Source organism: Scyliorhinus torazame, chromosome 16 (genome assembly GCF_047496885.1).
Source record: "Scyliorhinus torazame isolate Kashiwa2021f chromosome 16, sScyTor2.1, whole genome shotgun sequence".
In the NCBI taxonomy this organism is placed as follows: Eukaryota; Metazoa; Chordata; class Chondrichthyes; order Carcharhiniformes; family Scyliorhinidae; genus Scyliorhinus; species Scyliorhinus torazame.
Window position 1 is genome coordinate 165,318,447 of NC_092722.1, and position 21,568 is coordinate 165,340,014.

The following is a 21,568-nucleotide window of genomic DNA, read 5'->3' on the forward strand; positions in this document are numbered from 1 at the left end:
ACTTAGGAAACAAGCCGTGTGCTAGGAAAAGCAACAAATCCATTAAAGGGAGAGGTTGGTTGAACTCCATGATACATTTTGGGGTTCTGAAAACACCTTGCCCCTAACAGGTTATAAGGGTAAAATAGTTATTTTCCTATAAATAAGTGCTCAAAGAACATAAAAGGGTCAATTTTTGCAAAAAGGTAAATACAGTCCACAATGCCTGACCACAGGACTATACACGTGGAGATTTGTGACTCCTTACAACTGTAGGAAGATCCCTGATGAGAACGGGCAGTTCCGCTGTCCCAGGTTCGATTCCCAACTTGGGTCACTGTTTGTGCGGAGTCTGCACGTTCTCCCCATGTCTGCGTGGGTTTCCTCTGGGTGCTCCGGTTTCCTGCCACAGTCCAAAGATGTGCAGGTTAGGTGGATTGGCCATGCTAAATTGCACTTAGTGTCCAAAAAGTTGTGGGGGTGGGGGGGTTACTGGGTTACGGATATGAAATGGAGGTGTGGGCTTGGGTAGAGTGTTCTTTCCAAGGGCCAGTGCAGACTCGATGGGCCGAATGGCCTCCTTCTGCATTGTAAATTGTATGAAAGACACGTACCTAAAAGCTGCACACCACTGTATTGTGTTGCAAATTGCCAGCAAAGACAATACAATGTAAGATTTGATCAGATGTGTTTATACTGATAATTCAAGGTCACTATTTTGTAGTTATTATAACCTAGAACCATGTTATAATCTTAAAATGCAGACTCCTGAATAATGAAAAATTAACCACACGCAATCCTTGCAAGTTTGCCTTTTCTGGAATCAGTGTCTCATAGCTTCTGGAGAATTTGGCAAGATATATATATTTTCTCTGAATCAAAATTAACAGTGATCAAAACAAAATTTGGAACATTAAGGGGTGCAACCTAATACCGGTTAACATATGACCCCAATACTTAAATATTAGCAACACAGTCTCAAACCACACTCTCAAAGTCGATATTGGATTTTTCAGATTTTCTCCCCTTACTTAGATGTCTCTGACAAGGTAAAAGTTCAACTGCAGAGGCTCAGAGAAGGTGATTTTCTCCCTAATTGGGCAGAGACATCTTGCTGACTCGGTAGTCTTCACACAGGAATTAAGGTAATTGAATCTTTAATATTTGATGAATATCTGACTTAAAATATTTTACGGTAACAATGATTGAAATTTAAAACCCGATTCCCTACTAGAAATAAGATTGTATTTTCTCTCTGTTTCCCAGATTACTGGAGTTTCGGAGAGTGCGGGGGGGATCTAATTGAAATGAATAAACTTTAAACAAATAAATTTAGAGTACCCAATTCATTTTTTCCAATTAAGGCAATTTAGCGTGGCCAATCCACCTACCCTGCACATCTTTGGGTTGTGGGGGCGAAACTCACGCAAACACGGGGAGAATATGCAAACTCCACACGGACAGCGACCCAGAGCAGGGATCGCACCTGGGAATCGGTGCCATGAGGCAGCAGTGCTAACCACTGCGCCACCGTGCTGCCTAGAATGGGTAAAAATTTGACAGCGCTAGACAGGGATGCTATTTCCTCTGCCTGGGGGGGTTCTACAACAAGGCATCACAGTCTCAAGACATGGGGTAGGCCATTGAGGACTGAGATGAGGAGAAACCTCTTCTCTCAGAGGGTGGTAAACTTGTGGAGTTCTCTCCCACAAAAGATTGTGCTGACCAAGTCTCTGAATATATTTAAGAAGGAGGTTTAAAGACCCTTAAGTGTGTCAAAGGGTATGGGGAGAGAACGGGAGCATGGTGTTGAGATTGAGGATCAGCCATGATCATTTTGAATGTAGGAGCAGGCGCAAAGGGCTGAGTGGCCTACTCTTTCTCCAATTTTCTATGATTCTATTCAGATCTGTGATTGACTGTTTCAACATGACTTTAAAATTGCATGTTTGCCTCTTTAATAAAATGTTATATATTCCAGCTTTTATTTTGTCTCACGTGGTCCTCTGTACTGTTAACTCGAGAATCCAATCCTGCACTCTTATTGGTGGCGGGTACATTATTGAGGAGGGGCCTGGACCCTGATAATATCCTCGATACTATAATCGATCTGAAACCTGTTCAGAATGCAATCCAGTGGATTGTAATCGTCCCAGCTGTCTCCTTTCCTTTAGGGAGAGGTGGGCCAATCCTTCAGACCCATTTAGCATTTTTAGGAACCTAAGCATGAGAGGAATCATCTGAGAGGTACTGCTGATGTCAAAACAGGGACAGGACTATAATCCACCACAGAACGAGCATTTCAGGAGCAGATGGGCTGAGACAGGGGTGAAATTGAGCAATATTACATCGGTGGTGCCAGGTGATCTCAGCGATGATGCGAATATGAGGTCGGAAGCACATCTCAGGATCAAGCGTGACGCCAAGGTGGCAAACAGACTGAGTTTTTAAAAATGTGTTTACAGGATGTGGGTGCCACTGGCTAGACTAACATTTATTGCCCACCCGAGCTTCCCTTGAGAAGATGATGGTGAGTTGCATTCTTGGACCGCTGTAGTCCATGTGGTATTGGTACACCCATGGTGCTGTGAGGGAGGGAGTTCCAGGATATTGACCCAGTGACAGTGAAGGAACGGTGATATATTTCCAAATCAGGATGGTGCGTGGTTTGGAGGGGAACCTCCAGGTGGTGGGGTTCCCAGGTATCTGCTGCTCTTGTCCTTCGAGATGGTAGTGGTCGTGGGTTTGGAAGGAGCCTTGGTGAGTTCCTGCAGTGCATCTTGTAGATGGTACACACGGCTGTCACAGTTTGTCGGTGGTGGAGGGTTTAAATGTTTGTGGAAGGAGGAGCAATCAAGTGGGCTGCTTTCTCCTGGATGGTGTCGAGCTTTTTAAAAAATATATTTTTATTCTCCTCCTTTTTCACATTTTCTCCCAAATTTACACCCACCAATAATAAACAATATTCAGCAACAAATATGTCAATCCCCATATTAATAACAATGATCCCATCCTCCCACCAAACCCCAAACATTAGCCCGCATGTTTACATAAATAAATGACAAAAAGGAATCAGGAATCACCTATAGTCACCCTTAATACACACCGCCCCCCTCCCCCAACCCTCCCACCCATCCCCCCCCAACTAATGTTCGATGTTATCCAGTTCTTGAAAGTGAATAATGAATAATGCCCATGAATTGTAAAACCCCTCCGTCCTTTCCCTCAGTTCGAATTTAACCTTCTCAAGAGTCAAGAATTCCAATAGGCACCCCCGCCACGCCAGGGCACAGGGTGGAGAGATTGCTCTCCATCCCAGCAGGATCCGCCTTCGGGCAATCAACGAGGTGAAGGCTACGATATCTGCCTCCGCACCCGTTTCCAACCCTGGTTGGTCCGACACCCCGAATATGGCCTCCCGGGGACCCAGGTCCAGTTTCACGTGCACCACCTTGGAAATTACCCTAAAAACCTCCTTCCAGTAATCTTCTAGCTTTGGACAGGACCAAAACATATGAATGTGATTAGCGGGGCACCCCCCGCAACGCTCACACACATCTTCTACTCCTTCAAAGAATCGGCTCATCCTCGCCCTCGTGAGGTGTGCTCTGTATACCACCTTCAGCTGTATCAGCCCCAACCTCACGCATGAGGTGGAGGCATTTACTCTCCGGAGCACCTCACACCAGAACCCCTCCTCCATAACCTCTCCCAACTCTTCTTCCCACTTTACTTTGATCCCTTCTAGTGGTGCCTTCTCCTCTTCCAAAATAGCTCCGTAAACCGTTGACACTACCCCCTTCTCCAGTCCCCCTGTCGTCAGCACCTCCTCCAGCAATGTGGAGGCCGGCTCTACCGGGAAGCTCTGCATCTCCTTTCTGGCAAAATCTCGAACCTGCATGTATCTAAACACTTCTCCCTGTTCCAGACCATTCTTCGCTTCCAGCTCCTTCAGTCCTGCAAACCGCCCCCTAAGAAACAAATCTTTTCGTGTCTTAATCCCTTTCTCCTCCCATGGCTCAAATCTGTGGTTCCCCCGAATCAGCATTTCCCTTGACTCTGCCCCAACCCGAAGTGTTGGCGAAACTGCCTCCAAATTCTCAATGAAGCTATTATTACCGGACTCCCTGAGTATTTCCCCGGAGCTATCGGGAGCGGCGCTGTTGCTAGTGCTTTCAGTCCCGACCCCCTGCACAAACTCTCCTCCATTCTGACCCACTGGGAATCAACCCCTCTGACCCAGCTCCGCACCTTCTGCACATTCTGCCCAGTAGTAGTACATCAGGTTCGGAAGACCCAAACCCCCTGCCTGCCTTCCCCTCTGTAGCAGCACCTTTCTCACGGTGTCGAGCTTCTTGAATGTTGTTGAAGCTGCACTCATCTAGGCAAGTGGAGAGTATTCCATTCCACTCCTGATTTGTGCTTTGTAGATTGTGGAGAGGCTTTGGGGAGTCAGGAGGTGAGTTACTGACCACAGGATTCCTAGCCTTTGACCTGCTCTGGTAGTCACAGCATTTGTAAGGCTAGTTCAGTTCAGGTTTTGGTCAATGGTAACCCCCAGAATGTTGATTGTGGGGGATTCAGTGATGGTAATGCCATTGAATAAAGAACAAAGAACAATACAGGCGTTTTATGTGGCATGGCTACTAGCCCCTCACTGGTTGGAGGATCGGTGCTGGGGCGCCGCCAATTTTTCCCATGTAAAATGCCATGGATCCTCCGAACATAGTCTGAAAAATCAGAGAATTCAGTCCCATACTTTTCCCAATCATCGGAACGTGCATACTCTGTACCTGAACCACCTCCTCTTTGAAAGTTCAACTATTGGTTTGCTTTCCAATCTTTTTATTTTTGAGAGACAAAGACATCTTTGATTGATCCATTTTCAACTCACTGACATTAGCCTCCCTGCAGTTAAATATGTTTATGTTTGAGTTTGTTCTTTTCTAAACCTGATTATATTGTGACCACTGTTTAATAATATTCCACCACTGAAACATTTACTCCACTTTCTCCCTTCATAGATACATAGAACGTACAGTGCAGAAGGAGGCCATTCGGCCCATCGAGTCTGCACCGACCCACTTAAGCCCTCACTTCCACCCTATCCCCATAACCCAATAACCCCTCCTAACCCTTTTGGACACTAAGGGCAATTTATCATGGCCAATCCACCTAACCTGCACAGGTCTTTGGACTGTGGGATGAAACTGGAGCACCCGGAGGAAACCCACACAGACACGGGGAGAATGTACAGACTCCGCACAGACAGTGACCCAGCAGGGAATCGAACCTGGGACCCTGGCGCTGTGAAGCAACAATGCTAACCACTGTGCTACCGTGCTGCTCTAAGATTCCCCAGAATTCTATCTTGAGCAGGCCATCAACTAAACAAAATAGCTGACAGCCATTTCCGGGTTAATTCCCCAGGGCAATGCCTTGACCAATCAGAGTTAACCTGCTGTGTTTGAGTTTCAATAAAGCTTAGCAGGCAACTGTCAATTAACTGGTGCATTCTCCATGGCAACACCTCTATCAATCACAGTCCGCTGTCAACGAATCAGCACACTCTTATCGTGCAGCATAAATCATTGTTCCTGTTCCAATTTGCTATTCTTGCGAATTGACCTGTTGAGTTAAAGATAAAAAGCTTTGACAATGTGTGTCTTTTTTGAACATTTTTGTGAACACATTTGAGAGGGTTCAGGATATTGGTAAAATGGAAAAATATCACAGATCTCCCACCCAGACTCATTTGGTTATGTCCAAAACCACTGTTTCCACAGAAAATAAACTTTGGAGTCATGTGGCTACAAGTGCAGATCAAAGGCTTGGAATCCTGCGGCGAGTAACTCACCTCCTGACTCCCTAAAGCCTGTCAATCATCTACAAGGCACTAGTCAGGTATATGATGGAATGCTCTCCTGGATGAGAGCAGCTCCAACATCACTCAAGAAACACAACACCATCCAGGACAAAGCAGCCCCTTGATTGCTCCCCCTTCCAACCCCTCAACCCTGACAAACAGTAGCAGCTGTGAGTACCATCTACACAATCACTGCAGGAACTCACAAAGGTTCTTTGGGCAGCACCTTTCAAACCGATGTCCACTACCGTCTAGACGGACAAGGCAGCAGATAAATGGGAGCCCCACCACCTGGAGGTTCCCCTCCAAGTCACTCATCATCCTGACTTGAAAATATATCACCATTCCTTCACTGCCACTGGGTCAAAACCCTGGAATTCCCTCCCTGACAGCACAGTGGGTGTACCTACACCCCAGGGGCTGTGGCGGTTTAACAAGGCAGCTCACCACCACCTTCTTGAGGGCAATTAGTGATGGGCAATAAATAATGGCCTAGCCAGTCATGCTCACATGCCATAAATGAAATTTAAAGCAATGTGACTATTTAATAAAACCAAATTCTGACTTACTCAGTCCCCATAAACCTATGTCTTAATGATAAACACAGAATTGTGGAATGCAACTGCCCAAAGCATCACATAAAATTCCTATGGTTCCATGTAATAAAAACTGAAATTGACTTTTACAAACACTCTCATAACCCTGCTTGGGTCTGATTTTTTTTCATTAAAATAAACACAGGGAATGATGGCCAATTCGCATCTCTATATCCAACAAGTCACAATACTTAATGTTTACACCAAATCAACAATATTGAGCAGTCCCCCGAGGATTACCCCGAGACATTTCTAGTAGCTTATCTAAATCCCCACTTTATCAGCCGCTCATGAGGTTTACATTTACACAACCGGCGTAACCCTTAACCTACAGCATATGGATTTCAACTGCATATTCAAATTGATTTTCAGCAGACCAGAAGTTAATGTCCTGTAACTAATTTCTTATATTACTTATACAAATACGTAAAAAGCAGGATTCATGAGTATTTTAAGGGGTTTCATGATTTAATTTCAAAAAGAATGTCGCACTGCCTTTTCTCATTTCTCTCTCTCCCCCCCCACCCCCACCTCTCCAGCTCCCTGCTGAAAATGCAGGCCACTTGACTGCCTATAAATGATTAATCTTTTCAAATTCCTACTAGTCTTATCTGGAAGATGGATTACAGAACAATTTTAGTTAATAGATTTTTCACACAAGTCTCAACTTGCAGGTTGTGTAACATAAAACACAGATAACAGATATAACGCACTGTTGAACTAAAGCCCCAGCATGGTTTAGGCAAAGGTCTTACAACTGTCTCAATCAAACAGAACGCTAGGTTAATTCAGAAAATTAGTTTGGAATCTGTGAAAACTCATACAACCGAGCAGCTTTAATATAGGTAATCGTGTTTCTGACTATCAATCAAGTTTTCAGGATGTTTAATAACGTATTTAAAGGCACCACTTTTTGACTTCAGTAGAGCTGCTCAGATGCACTACATTTAGTGGGGCGAGGGAGCAAAAACATCCACTGGTTTGTATAATCTGGCTGTGTGGATTATTATTGTACGGTAGCACAGTGGTTGGTAGTGGTGCTTCACAGCACTAGGGACCCAGGTTCGATTCTGGCGTGGGTCACTGTCTGTGTGGAGTCTGCACGTTCTCCCCGTGTCTGCGTGGGTTTCCTCCGGGTGCTCCGGGTTCCTCCCACAAGCCCCTAAAGACGTGCTGTTAGGTGAATTGGACATTCTAAATTCTTCCTCGGTGAACCCGAACAGTTGCCATAGTGTGGCAACCCGAGGATTTTCACAGTAACTTCATTGCAGTGTTAATGTAAGCCTACATGTGACACTAATAAAGATTATTATTCAAAACATGCTTTATTGACTGTAATGGCTTGTATATAACAAGGTATTAGATGCATGCCCAACCTATTCAAATACTACTCTAGGACTTGAGCACAAGAATCTAGGATGACACTGCAGCGCAGTACTGCGGGGAGGGGGGGGGGAAAGCTGCTGCACTGCCAGAGGTGTTTTCTTTCAGGTGAAATATTAAAGTGAAGATCCGTCTGCCTGCTTGGTAAAAGATCCCGTGGCACTCTGTTGAAGAGTGAGGGGAGGGGGTGTAATTACTGATGTCCTGGTCAATATTTATCCCTCAATCAGCATCACAAAAAACAGATTTTCTGCTCGTTGTCTAATTGCTGTTTGCTGGGTACAAATTAGCTGCTGCATTTCCTACGTAACAAGGGTGACTACACTCAAAGAGTACTTTCTTGGCTGTAAAGTGCTTTGAGACATCTGTGGTTGTGAAAAGTGCTATTTAAATTTAGGTCTTTTTAAAATTTCATAGTTATTCATAGAATTTACAGTGCAGAAGGAGGCCATTCGGCCCATCGAGTCTGCACCGGCTCTTGGAAAGAGCACCCTACCCAAGGTCAACACCTCCACCCTATCCCCATAACCCAGTAACCCCACCCAATACTAAGGGCAATTTTGGACACTAAGGGCAATTTAGCATGGCCAATCCACCTAACCTGCACATCTTTGGACTGTGGGAGGAAACCGGAGCACCCGGAGGAAACCCACGCACACACGAGGAGAACGTGCAGACTCCGCACAGACAGTGATCCAAGCCGGGAATCGAACCTGGGACCCTGGAGCTGTGAAGCAATTGTGCTAATCACCATGCTACCGTGCTGCCCAGTAGCATAGAGGAACTCATCCAATATCTAGCTTTTAAAAATTTATTCTTTCATATTGTGGGTGTAGCTGGCTAGGCCAGCATTTATTACCATCCCTAATTTCCCTGTGGAAGGTGTTGGTGAGACTTCTCCTTGAACTGCTGAAGTCCCTCTGGTGCAGGGACCAACAAGGCTGTTAGGGAGAGAGTTCCAGGATTTTGAACCAGCAACAGGGAAGAACATCAGGCATGATCCAACAGGTTTCTCAGTGTCATTTGTGGTGGGCTTTGCTGGGAGTTTCTCTGTTAGCGAGTTCCCCACCTCTATCTAACCACGTTTGGTCACTTTTTTGGTCTCTGGGGAGTTTCTCACTGCTTTAGCCCACTCTTCGAATTATTTTCATCACTGGGGAGCTGAACTCACTGGCCAGATCACTCCTCAGAGATACGGCCACCGTTTGGAAAGGGTGCCCTGATCTCTAAGTGAGCTTGTGGGTCCCCCATAACCCCACCCATGGGAAATGTCACACGGCCCACACATATGGGCATTACCATAAGACATCTCACAATGGAGCCACTGTGTACCCCCCTTTTCAGGCGCTCCCATGCCCCCTTTCGACCCCCCTCCAGGACCCACAACTTCACCCCCCCAAAACTTTCAGAGGCCCCTTCCTACCCGCCCAGCAAACCATTCATACCCCCCTCTGCTCTCCATTCATGGGCTTAGTCCCCTCAGGCCCTGACCCTTGGCAGTGCTACCTTGTCACTAATACCCTGGCACTCTGGCAGTGCTCCTGCTGGCTTTCCAGTGCTACCCAGGCACCTTAGCAGTGCCAGGTTGGCAGTGTCAGGATGACAGTGCCAAGGTGCCAGTGTTCCAAGGGTAGGGCCAGGGGCACTGCCCCTGACCACCCGGGGGCCTCTGTTGGCCCGGGATACCCCCCAGGTGCCATTCAGTGTGGTTCACGTTTGTGTGGACCAGTACTGAACGGCGCCCAGCTAGGGACTCCATGGGGAGGCCGTTCAATACCGGAAGGCCGATAGATCCTGGGTGAGTACGCTTTAGTAGGTTTAAAACCTACTTTGGCCCGTGTGGCTTGGTCACGCTCATTGTGGGCATTCCTCAATGTATGGGTAGATCTTGCGAGGCGTACTGTCTTCCGGGAGCTTGTGGCTTGTGGGAGGCTTCTCCCGGCATTTAACGGTCACGTTGCGCTCCCATTCGGGCGCTACACGGCCGTTAGATGCGCCCATAGTTCCCAATTAGGATGGTGTGTGGCTTGGAGGGGAATGTGCAGGTGGTGGTGTTCCCATGTGTCTGCTGCCCTTCTTCTTCTAGCTGGCAGAGGTCACCAGTTTGGAAGATGCTGTAGAGCGAACATTGGTTCGTTGCGCAGTGCAAGTGAAGAGTATTCCATCACACTCCTGACTTGTGCCTTGTAGTTGTTGGACAAGCTTTCAGGAGTTAACATCGCAAACAGTTAGAGAGGGAAGTTGATGCTAGATTCTGGCCAAATACCCATGTGCACGTTTTGGGTGATTAACAGTTATGTTTTTGGTTGACATTGTAAAAGTATTAATGTATTGAAGCAAATTATCACTAATTTCATATACAACAGGAGATAGATTATTAATGGTAGAAATCCAACTGGGTAAAATGTTGCTGCAGGTATTAGCCCCTGAGTAACAATAAAAATGACCACTCTGCTTTAGAGTGGCCTGGAAAGATATTTATGAAATGAAAATCACTTATTGTTCCAAGTAGGCTTCAAATGAAGTTACTGTGAAAAGCCCCTAGTTGCCACATTCCGGCGCCTGTTCGGGGAAGCTGGGGCGAAATTCTCCGACCCCCGCCGGGTCGGAGAATCGCCAGAGGCTGGCGTGAATCCCGCCCCCGCTGGTTGCCGAAATCTCCGGCACCGGATATTCGGCGGGGGCGGGAATCGCACCCCGCTCGATTCTCCGGCCCGTATGGGCCGAAGTCCCGCCGCTAAAATGCCTGTCCCGCCGGCGTAAATTAAATCACCTACCTTACCGGCGGGACAAGGCGGCGCGGGCGGGCTCCGGGATCCTGGGGGGGTCGCGGGGTGATCTGGCCCCGGAGGGTGCCCCCACGGTGGCCTGACCCGCGATCGGGGCCCACCGATCCGCGGGCGGGCCTGTGCCGTGGGGGCACTCTTTCCCTTCCGCCTTCGCCACGGTCTCCACCATGGCGGAGGCGGAAGAGACTCCCTCCACTGCGCATGCGCGGGAATACTGTCAGCGGCCGCTGACGCCCCCGCGCATGCGCCTCCCGGAGATGTCATTTCCGCGCCAGCTTGCGGGGCACCAAAGGCCTTTTCCGCAAGCTGGCGGGGCGGGAATTCGTCCGGCGCCGGCCTAGCCCCTCAATGTTGGGGCTCGACCCCCAAAGATGCGGAGCATTCCGCACCTTTGGGGCGGTGCGATGCCCGTCTGATTTGCGCCGTTTTGGGCGCCAGTCGGCGGACATCGCGCCGTTTCCAGAGAATTTCGTCCCTGGTACGGGAATTGAACCGTGCTGCTGGCCTGCCTTGGTCTGCTTTAAAAGCCAGCTATTTAGCCCTGTGCTAAACCAGCCCCTTTAAATGCATACTGTTTGACATATGGGCTGGGATTCTCCCCTACACGGTGGGGCGGGGGAATCTGGTGTAATGGAGTGGCGGGAACCACTCCGGCGTCGGGTCGCCTCAACGGTGCGGAATTCTCCGCACCTTTAGGGGACAAGCCCTCACCTTGAGGGGCTAGGCCTGCGCCGGAGTGATTTCCGCCCCGCCGGCTGGCGAGAAAGGCCTTTAGCACCACGCCAGCCGGCGCCAAAAGGACTTCGCCGGGGGACGCATGTGCGGGAGTGTCAGCGGCCGCTCACGACATTCCCGCGCATGCGCAGTGGAGGGAGTCTCTTCCGCCTCCGCCATAGTGAAGATAATGGCGAAGGCGGAAGAAAAAGAGTGCCCCCATGGCACAGGCCCGCCCGCGGATCGGTGGGCCCCGATCGCAGGCCAGGCCACCGTGGGGGCACCCCCCGGGGCCAGATCACCCAGCGCCCCCCTCAGGACCCCGGAACCCGCCCGCGCCGTCTGCTCCCGCCGGTAAGGTAGGTGGTTCAATCCACGCCGGCTGGCGAGGGTTGACAGCGGCGGGACTTCGGCCCATCGTGGGCAGGAGAATCGCCGGGGGGAGCCCCCCGACCGGCGCGGCGCGATTCCCGCCCAGCCGATTCTCTGGTAGCGGAGAATTCGGGACACGGCGGGGGCGAGATTCACGCCAGCCCCCGGCGATTCTCCGACCCGGCGGGTGGGTCGGAGAATCGCGCCCATGTTTCTTTCCTGAACTGGATTCACAACATATATTTGTGAGAAGCAGATTGCAGGCAATTAAACATCTGCAGCATAATTAAGGGCTCCAGTTCAATTAGATAATGAGTAGTTTAATGAAAACAAGCAATGTGAACTATTGAAGCGTTTTATTACAATTGATTACACAAAGGTCTTAGCAATTTTGATAACCATCAGTGGAACTGGCAAAATTTGTATGGTTATTATGAAAATAATTGCTTATGATTTTTCTGACTATTCTGCTCCTTTCTCTGATGCTGAAACAGGCACAGAACTACAAGGAATAACTGTAATTCCAAGCCAAATTTTAGGCTGTTCCACTCAATTCTATTTGGTCTGCATTTGATTAATAAAAATGAAATGGGGCATTCAACATTAGCGGAGCTCTTGTGAATGACATGTGTCCATGCCAGTATTTATATATTTCCTGGTCATTATCACATTGCAATTTATCGGAAGTAGCTTTGCACAATTTGGTTGACATACTTCCTACACTACAATAGTGATTACACTACTTTTATTAGCTGGAGAGTGCTTTGGGATCTCCCATGGTTGAACAAAGGTACTATACAAATGTAATCTCCTTATTCTCTCTTTTGCAGAAGAAGACAACTAAGAACTGATGATTGGGAGAAAACGGGTAGCTACAGAATTCACCCTTTTCAATCTCACCAGAATTAGAATACATCCACACTTAGCAATTCAAATGTAAAGCCAAAACCACTTTGTGCCGATAATATGGTTCAGGTATGAAGGTCCACATTGGCTCTGGTATCATTATCCTTGGAACTGGTAGGTTGTGCATGGCCCAGACTCTGACCAATTCTGACTTAAAATGACAATTGGAGTTTTATTTACGTCCACTTTCCATTTCAAAAGAGATCTTATGCATGAAGCAGACGAGTGTTTTGGGTACCAGGCGGTTAGGCACCATGCAAAATGTAGCCAGCGTATTCATTATTGATGGAATGGGGCTACTGTCCCTATGTTGAGACCATCATGGCCTATTAACCGCAGAGGAAGACAGTGAACTCCGTAGGGTGATGGCTACCAAAACTATTATCTGGTACTTACATTTAACCTTTTCAAAAGCAGCACCTTTTTGTAACTGGTTGTATCACTCGCTGGGAACGTTTTAACAGCATAATTTGTCAGAAACACTAAATAAAATGGAACAGTACACTTGGAAATCTGCAAGGGAGTCAATGGGGTGATTAGGCAGACAAGAGGAATTAAGACCTCAATCAGATCAGCCATGATTTTATTGAATGCCAGAGCCAAATAGCCTACTCCTCCTATTTTGTATGTTCCTATTTTATTACTACTGCTCCTTACATTTATTGGACATGTGTCATACTGTAAGAACATAAGAACAGAAGAACTAAGAGCAGGAGTAGGCCATCTGGCCCCTCGAGCCTGCTCCGCCATTCAATAATATCATGGTTGATCTTTTTGTAGACTCAGCTCCACTTACCCGCCCGCTCACCGTTCCTTTACTATTCAAAAACCTATCTATCTTTGCCTTAAAATCATCCAACGAGGCAGCCTCAACTGCTTCACTGGGCAGGGAATTCCACAGATGTATAACCCTTTGGGTGAAGAAGTTCCTCCTCAACTCAGTCCTAAATCTGCTCCCCCTTATTTTGAGGTTATGCCCCTTAGTTCTAGTATCACCTGCCAGTGGAAACAACCTCCCTGCTCTATCTTAACTATTCCCTTCATAATTTTATTTCTTTCTATCAGATCCTCCCTCATTCTTCTAAATTCCAATGAGTATAGTCCCAGTCTACTCAGTCTCTCCTCATAAGCCAATCCTCAACTCCGGAATAAACTTAGTGAATCTCCTCTGCACCCCCTCCAGTGCCAGTACATCCTTTCCCAAGTAAGGAGACCAAAACTGTACACAGTACAGGTGTGGCCTCACCAGCACCCTATGCAGCTGCAACATAACCTCCCTGTTTTTAAACTCCATCCCTCGAGCAATGAAGGACAAAATTCTATTTGCCTTCTTAATTACCTGCTGCGCCTGCAAACCAACTTTTTGCGATTCATGCACAAGGACACCCTCTGCACAGCAGCATGCTGCAATCTTTTACCATTTAAATAATAGTCCATTTTGCTGCTATTCCGACCAAAATGGATGACTTCACATTTACCAACATTATACTCCATCTGCCAGACCCTTGCCCACTCACTTAAACTTAATGCTGGCTTTGATCAAGCTAACGATCTATTTAAGTCTGAGAGGGAAGAAACATTCTTAGGCTATTGATATCAACATTCCAAAGATACTTTGCCATGGCACAGGATGCATCATAATAATATGCACTGGGTAATGATGGTTTGCAGCTACTAGCCTGACTATTATAGTCCACAGTTCCGTGGAGCTGTGAGTGGAGCATTCCTCGATTGACAGCAATGCCAGGCTGATTATTTTCACTTGTGGTTCAGTTGAGGTCAATCCATGAGGGTTTGTCCTTGTCAATCTAAATGCTGTTCTTAATCTTCATTGGCTACCACTAAATCATTGCTGCCACAGCTTTCAGCTTACACTGCAGGAAGCATAATGATCAGGAATTGAACGTAGGAACATTTACTTCAGCCCGCCTCTTCTCTTATGGTCCATGATAGGACACCCCTTCTCTTTTTTGAAAGAATAAACAGTGTTAGAGATTTTTTTTTTAAATGCCCAAGTTTATATTTGATTATTTCCTTGCTTTTCCTTTCCATCTATGTTTTTTCTCCCTTGATCCAATGTTTTATTTACCCTTTATTTCTCTTTCTACAGCTGATTTGATTGTAATCACCCCTTTCCCAGTTGTTTTTCTGATTCTTTCTCAATTCTTAAAGCCCATTGATTAAGGAGATTCCCTGTTTTTCTCACTGCTCACTGTGGCCCCAGAAGACCACAGAATACCATCTGTGGTGCAAAGATGTGCAGGTTAGGTGGCTTGGCCATGCTAAATTTCCCCTCAGTGTCCAAAGATGTGCAGGTTAGGTGGGGTTGTGGAGATGAGGCGGGGGTGTGGGCCTGGGTAAAGTGCTCTTTCAGAGAGTCAGTGCAGACTCGATGGGCTGAATGGCCTCCTTCTGCACTGTAGGGATTCTATGGTTCTAAGACCTGTCGCCCTTATCAATATCAGCATGCAATTCCTGCAAGTTATGGCGCAAGATAATTTTGAACTGAAAGTTGAAGCAAGTCTAATGGGAACATGATGTGTTATAACCCTCATGAGACCAATGGGGACAACCCAATTAATCTCCCCATGAGCCTAGTAGAGTTTGAGCCCCTCAGCGGCCTTGTTTATTCTACAGGATAAAACCCAGCCCAGGGAGGAGCCGGGGTTGCAGAATTGTCCCCACTGGGACTTGGACTGTCAGAAAATGGGTATTTTGCTTTAAAAAATACTTTTCCATTTATGCTGTACCACACCTGTAGAGTGGGCCGTGTGCTCCCCATACCACAATCCAGTAAAAGTTGTGGGTCAGGTGAACTCCATTATACACTTTGGGGTTCTCTAAACCCTGGCCCATAACACTTGAACAACGTCCTAGTCCCCGGAACGACGGAAAGGGAGCACCTGAGCAACCTGGAGGGACTCCAGGTTTTCCGAAATGGGCATCCGCCTCAAGAGGGGAAAGTGCTCTTTCCACGCCAAGGAAGTCACGTACTTGGGGTATCGAATTGATTGTGACAGCCTACATTCGGTTGAGGAGAAGGTGCGATAAGGCAAGCCCCCACTCCGGAAAACGCAACAGAGTTGGGTCGTTCTTAGGTCTCATAAACTGCTACAGGAAATTTATTCCTAACCTGGCGAGCACCCTCGCCCGTCTGCATGCATTGCTGAAGAAGCACCAAGAATGGGTGTGGAGAGCACCTCAGGAGGAATCCTTCACCAGGATAAAACTGCAGCTAGTGTTGCCGGGGTTGCTGATCCAAATTCCCAGCCCCTTTTGGTGACGTGCGATGTCTAACCTTACGGCATCGGGGTAATAATCCCATCACAAGGAGGACAGACTAGAGAGGCCAATAGCATACCTAGCAAAGCGCAATTACACCCAAATTGAAAAAGAAGGGCTGGCTGTTGTCTTTGCGGTGAAGAAATTTCAGCAATATGTATATGGACATTGATTCACCATTGTGACAGACCACAAGCCATTGCTAGCGCTTTTTAAGAGAACAAGGCGATACTGCCAATAGCGTCTGCTCGGATACAGTGATGGGCCCTATTGCCAGCGGCATACGTGTCCGTATTCGAGCATCACCCGGGCAGCAGATCGCGAATGAAGATCGCACTGAGTTGGCTCCCATTACCAACATGTGTCCCATCCCCGCCAATGGATGATGAGGTAATTTCAACTATGTACTTCATGGACACCTTTCCGGTCACCATTGCCCAGATATGTGGCTGGACGGAAAAGGACTCGTGTTGGTGAAAATATGCCACATTGTCTTGCACTGGGCCAGCAAGGGAGGCTGTCCAAAGAACTACAGGCGTCTGACAGCAAGATGCAGGAGCTTAGTGTGGAAGATGTCATCCTCCTGTGAGCGTCGTGACCCCAAGCCAGGGCTGACAGGCCATACTCCAGGAGCTGCACAATGGACACCCAGGGATGTTGAAAAATGAGGTTACTGGCCAGAAGCTATGTGTTGTGGCCACGCCTGGATGGCGAGATCGAATGCCTGGCCCAATAGTGTACCACATGCCAGGAGCATCAGAAACTTCTGCCAGCCACACCACTTGGGTGCACCTGCAAGCAGCTTTTGCCGGGCCTTTCCAAGGTTCCATATTTTCCATAGTAGACGCCCATTCTAAGTAGCTGGACCTCCATCGGACGTCATCCACCACGTTGAAAGCCGCCGTGGAGAAACTATGACTCTCCTTCAGCACTCAGGGCATTCCGGAGGTGCTTGTTACAGACAATGGTACCATTCACCATTGACAAATTTGCACACTTCATGAAGGTAAACAGGGTGCGATACATCCGGATGGCTCCATCCACCCTTCCTCAAACGGGCTGGCAGAGTGAGCGGTGCAAAAGAGGGATGAACAAACAAACCATAGGACTGTGGAAATGAGATTAGCATGATTTTTATTTAGTTACCGGACCACGCCACATGCCATGACTGATGTATCAGCAGCTGAACAATTGATGGCCCAGAGCCTTAGCCTCGTGCTCCCCAAAATTGGCAGGAGAGTGCAACGCAGTCAGGACCTGCAAAGGCAAGGCCGAGGGAGGCGGACACTGACCAGGAGTTTCTGACGGGGACATGGTGTATGTCCGAAACTTCAGAGACGGAACACACTGGAGTCCAGGGACTGTGGAATAAGAAACCAGACCATCCTTGTACTAAGTAATGCTCCCTGACGGACAGTGTGGAAGCACCTTGATCACCTCAGGGGCAAGGAACCAGTGTTAGGACAAGCCCCATCAGAGAAACCATCTTCCAGCCACGTCACCCCAGCACATGGTGGCCCGGTGGTTTCGCCCCCGGTGGCCCCAACACAGAGCTGCAATAGGTAGTGGTCTCGGATTCCGAGATGTAGACCCAGGCATCCAAGGTTTCCGATGGCAACTTTACCAGAAATCAGTCCCCAGAGGTACCCCCCAGACGGTCATCGCGGAAATGATGATCCCCGACACGCTACACACACCTCGACCCAGCCACACAGCCACAGGTGTTGCCATCACAGGCAAAGAGGAGGAGACGACCTCCTACACTGCCAACTTCTGAGGGATGTACCGGGGGGATGGATGTTATAACCACCCATGAGACCGATGTGGATGCCCCGATTAAACTCCCCATGCGCCTAGTGGAGTACGAGCTGCCCGGCTGAGGGGCTAATTAATTCCACAGGATAACACCCAGCCCAGGAGTTGCAGAATAGTCCCCGCTAGGACTTGGATTGTTGCTTGTACATACTTTTCCTAAACCAATGGTTGGAAATAAACCTTTTTTGACTCTCCTTTCCAGACTCCTCCTTGACTGCCATATGATGCAAGAAGCTGCACTGAGGTAAAACCCAGCCCTCTATGTTGCACTTCTTGCTGTTTTAAAATGTTTTGCCTTTAGTTACCCTGCTGATGAATTTTCTAGGTACTACCGTTACAACTTTGTGAAGCTGCAAACACTGTGATAAGGCTAACATTAACTGCATCCTAAGCAAGATTATGTTTATTTCATTATTACCGATAATCAGACTGAAAGCATAGCTTAATGATAATCTTTATTGTCACAAATAGGCTTACATTAATACTGCAGTGAAGTTACCGTGAAAAGCCCCCAGTCGCCACATTACAGCACCTGTTCGGATACACTGAGGGAGAATTCTGAATGTCCAAATTACCCAACAGCACGTCTTTCGGGACTTGTGGGAGGAAACCGGAGCACCGGGAGGAAACCCACGCAGACACAGGGAGAATGTGCAGACTCGGCACAGCCAGTGACCCAAGCTGGGAATCGAATCTTGGACCCTGGCGCTGTGAAGCAACAGTGCTGACCATTGTGCTACCGTGCTGCACATGTCTGTAATGATGTCCGTAATTCAGCTTCTCGGCCTATCTCACTCCTATTTAAATGCACTTGGATTTGTTATTCTTGTGTAGCCACTGGACTTTCGGGCCCAGTGGACTTTCTGGCCCACTGGACTCACTTCTACTGGGATTCTGCTATGAACAGTACTCATTTTGCAGCTTATTGATTTAACTCACATTTCCACTGACAGTCCAAAATGACTCTTAAAGCTAGGGTTCCGGTAGTGATTGGAGCAAAATTTACTCCTGGATTCGACCATAAGCGTTAATGTAATTTTCTACCCAGTAAATAGGTTTCAGATTTTCTTCCCCTTACCCTCTCCACACAGTTCTTGACAGCAGAAAGTGCTCATGCTATGATGCAGTGTAAACAATGCCCGAGCCACAGTTCCACCCACCCACACACAGAATGTTCCACCCACACATTGACCAGCAGCTAGCACCAATAGAAAATATTTTCCTTTCCGAGTTGGCGAAGCACGCGGCAAAATAAGTTGTCTCATTCATGATTTTTTTTTTTCTCCTCCGGCTTGTTTGATTTGACTTCAGCTACCTGACATTAGAAACATCCTCAAAAGGATAGAACCACAGGTCTGATGTTTGGGTGGTATTTGGCAGGCTGCAAAAGAAAACCGTGACAGTCTGCTCTCACTTTGTGTGAGCTCATCGTCGCCTTGAAGCTAATGACTGCTGGTCAGGGTGTGTGGGTGGAGTTTTTCATTCAACTATGGCCCTGGCGTTCATTACAACAGAGCCATTACGTCGTAGCGCAAGCATCCCTTTTACTGTCGGGAGTGTGAAGGGAAGAAAATCTGAAATTTCCCATTTGCTGCCACTGCCTGAGGAGAGGCAACGTGCATTTTGTGAAGAAGTAATAAACTGTTAGAATAATTAGGATATTGTCAGCTAATAAGCTTAAAAAGCCATCCCACTTAATCGTTGGATGATGAATACATTCCAGGATTTATCCATTAAGCATCTTAACACATTGAAAGGGCTCGAACACTTCACCTAAACATGTAGTCCAGTGACAATTGTTACCAAAGGGATTGTAGCACCCATTCAGACCAGAAATCTGCATCATTTTAGGTGGCATTGTGAAGAGAAGAATATTGACTCAGATACCTTTCTTTGTATAGTATCATCATATCTTTAGTATTCACTGTGGTGATATGTCTGTGAACAAGATTGTATGCAGATAGCAATGCGACCTCCAACCAGCTGGTGACATCAGACCTTGGTCACGTAATGTGGCAGACTTTGTAGTTGGTAGTAAGGCATACATAAGGACAGTCGCACATTGGGTCGTCCAGAGCAACCTAGTCTGTATAGCATTCTGCGTGTTACCCTTCCACGCATTAACTAATAAATCATTCTAAGTAAGTCATCAGCAGTTCTGTATGAATAATTGCAAGGACAAGACAACAGAACATAACATTCACTGGAACAGCAGAGAAGATCTTGGCCGTGAAGACCAGGATGTCTTACAATGTACCAAGCTCTCAGTACTACACTGAACATATACTCCAATAATGTATTCATATAAGACCATAAGACATAGGAGCAGAATTAGGCCACTCGGCCCATTGAGTCTGCTCCACCATTCAATCATGACTGATATTTTCTCATCCCCCATTCTCCTGCCTTCTCCCCATAACCCTGAAATCCTGGTACTGCGTGGCGTTTGAATGCCTGGTGAATCTTTTTGGTGTTTTGGGCATTTTAGCGGTGTATGAAAGGGCCATGAAAATGTTTGTGTTGAAGCCATAGCCTCCTACTTCTTTTCATTGTTAACTTGCTCCCCCTCACCACCACCACCACTAAATTTCCTTCGGTTCCCTGGTTTACCCCCTGATCCACCCTCCAGACCCTGTCTGCCCTAATTTCAAAATATGCTAATGAGGGCCAATGGCACCCCGGGTTTTCTGATTTTAGACCACTAATGCACTCAGGGTAACTCAGGGTAAGATTTATAAGACTGCTGTGAACATCAGCTGGGACTGGTGGAAATGGGAAGTTTCTGCACTTTTCGAAGAAGGGGTATGAGCATTGCTGGCTACTTTAGCAATTGTGGTGAACTGCATTCTTGAACCGCCGCAATCTTCCTGGCGTAGGTACACCCACAGTGCTAGTAGATTGGGAGTTCCAGGATTTTGACCCAGTGGTAGTGGAGAATTGGGGAGACAGTGGCAGAGTGGTAATGTCACTGCACTGGTAATCTAGAGGCCTAGGCTAATATTCTGGGGACATGTATTCGAACCTCACCATGGCAAATCAGTTAATCAAACCTGGAATTGTAAGGTAGTCCCTGTAACGGTGACTGTGAAACTATCACCGGTTGTCAAGAAAAAAAGTATCTGGTTCACTAATGGGGTTTAGGGAAGGAAATCTGCCGTCCTACCCTGGTCTCCAAGTGACTCAAGCCCCATGCCAAAGTGGTTGACTCTTAACTGCCCTCTGAAGTGGCCTAGCCAGCCTCTCATTTCAAGGGCAATTAGGGCTGGGCAACAAATGCAGGCTCAGCCAACGATGCCCACAACCCATGAAAAAATATAGAAGGGGATTTCTGCAACTGGATAAACACTTTTTGCAGCAATTTGTTTTCATCATTCGGCCTACATAGTCTTGGACTTGCTTCTCATGGGGTCAGAGCACCAGCAGTTTTTTGGCTTCATCCCTGTACTTGCAGTGACAGCTTTGCAGATGTAGCCATAATATTTCCCATAGGCAGATATTTTATGCCATTATGAAGGAGGAAAAAGAAAATGAAACAAGCGTTGGAGCAAAGGAAGGTAGCGCAGCATTTAAGGGATGCCCAAAGATATTGCCAATCCATTAGAGAATATACCTTCAGTGTAGGGCCTATCAGAAGAAGATTGCACTTCACCAAAGAGGCCATAGGACAACTCTGTCGCTTACTGCATGATGGCCTGAAGCCATGCTGATCCACTTAGAATGAATTTTTAAGGCACAGACTCATTTCAGCCAACTCTTCAGTATCAGCCAGGCTATAGTATAAGCGTGTACTCAACAAGTCATTGACACACATTACAGGAGAAAGGGTGAATTCTTCATCTTCATCTTCAGCAGGCCAGTGGAAAGAG